Genomic DNA, 2216 nt, shown 5'->3' with positions numbered 1-2216 from the left:
AGCCGGCCGCGGCCGGCGGCCGCGGCATCCGCTGCGCGGAGGAAGGGGGTCGCGGCCGTCGTCGTTTCCGAGGGAGAGAAGATTTCCTGGCCCCTCCGTCTCCAGGAGCAGGGAGGGAGCCGGTTCTCCCACGAAAATGCCGGGGTGGGGAGACGGGCATGAGGTGAATGAGGAGGAGGAAAGGGGGCCTGTGCGGCTTGGCAAAAGCTACTTCCTAACCCAGACGCTGACAGTTTTATTCGTAGGAGTTGCCCCGGCGTAATCTACGTACTAATCACGGAGAGAAATTAGTTTTTGGCTCCACGTGTTTTTAACGCTTCTGAAGTCACGCCGGTTCGCTGCTAGGCGTTTCCCACGCTGCGCAGATCGTGCTGGATCTCTCTCGGCGTGGGGAAAAAAATATCCCGAGGCTAAGAGCAGAAAAAGTAAACGATTCCGATCTGATCTGCTTTTACAAAATTCCTAAAGAGCAGCTTATTTTCTGCTGTGCATCACCAAGTTATGGAGATGTTCTACTTTAATACGGTCGAGAGTTAGGTCTTTACTCACGTCGGCAACATAACCCCGAATAAGAAAGGGCCATTTCACCCCCAGAAGTGTCATCTGTCCTGGGGAGCACACGCTAGCTCCCCTTGTGGTTTAAGGTCCCCCCGTGGTCCTGCATTTCGGCTCTCATGGTGATTATTGCACTCCAATAACGCGCAGAAAACTTGCAGTTCATCAACAAGTGACACGTTAATTTTATTATCAGAGAAATAGGAGGTCTAATCCGACAGTCTTTCCGCAGGCGATATTCCCACTTAACCCAATCGAAGTGTTGCTAGTGGAAAACTGTTAAGACTGCGACCTCATTTACTTATATTACTGGGTTATAGACTGGTACCCTGAGACCCTTTTCTGGACAAAATAAACAGGCAAAAATCCTGCGAAGAGTAACAGTGACCTAAAAAAATAACGTTGCTATACAAATGTATTGGGGGGGGAGTATGTTATTATAGATCTGCAAAAACATAATAAATGCATACACGTAAAGGTGTACACAGAGGTGTGCTTGCATATGGGCTTGTTCGTACAGTAAAGCAACGGCTTTTATGTTAGTTAATTTGAATGGTTCAAAAGCACAATAGAGAGCCTTAACAAATCAGGGCAAGATCTGCTGAGAGATAGAGGTAATTCACTATATAGCGATTGAGGGGGGGAAATAGAGGACTTTCAACGACTTCATTAAAAATAAAACTTAGGAGAGGAGAGTATCGTTGAAAAGGCTGGCTATTTCTATGCATCATTTGGCTATACACAACTACCCTTTTTATTTCTCTTGATTTAAATATTCGTTTGATTTAAAAATTCACTTCCAGACACTGGTCAAACTATCAGTGGGATGGAGATATCTCAAGGTATTTTGACAAATACTGACTGCAGTTCTGTGTTTTTAAATGAGGCACCCTGGAAAAAAAAAACGAAAAAAAAAAAAAACCCGAAAAGACAGTCCTCTAAATGACTCTAACGTTTTTCATTTCTGTTGCCAATATTTAAAAGAACAAAGGGAGGGATAAATCTTTTGTCTAATGAATACAAACTAATTTCCAAAGCATGTTTAGTAATAAAACGAGCAAATAATAGGTTTTATTAAATATTGCAGTCAAAAAAATTATACCTGTTATATGTACTTGTCCTTAACCTTTAAAAGCAACTGCTGTAAATACAAGATCCGTACTTTCTCTAATAGATTTTAGTAGGAGCTGGTGACAGAGAACTGATTTCTTTTCTATTAGGCTTTAGTACATCTTTATTGAAGGCCTGCAGAATGACCAGGGATTAGATTTGCATCTCTTAGACTCCCTGTGTGGTCTTTGTAAGAAGCTTGTAACTGTTAAAAATGACTTGTTAGGAAGCGTGTGGGCTCTCATCTCTTTGCTTTTGAAAGAATGATTGTGAAATTCAGATTGTTCCTCTAGGCTTTAGCCTGCAGAGTCCACCTGAACCTTAAGCAATTAGAGCCTAATCTCAGTGCAATCATATTTGAGTTAGGATTTGTTGCACTTTGTTTACTTCAATTAAAAAGCTACGCAATATTTCGAAGCAGTTTTTAAAGTGGTATTCTCGAGGCACTAGCGAATTCTTCAAACCCTGAATTTTATCACCACCGCCGCATTACTCGGCGGTTTGCAGTGTAAAGCCCCAGTCGGATTCCGCGGGCGGAACTGAAGAGGAAA

Source organism: Rhea americana, unplaced genomic scaffold (assembly GCF_003343005.1).
Source record: "Rhea americana isolate MKP2758 unplaced genomic scaffold, rheAme1 scaffold_18, whole genome shotgun sequence".
Taxonomy (NCBI): Eukaryota; Metazoa; Chordata; class Aves; order Rheiformes; family Rheidae; genus Rhea; species Rhea americana.
Note: the sequence above shows the minus strand (reverse complement) of the source record.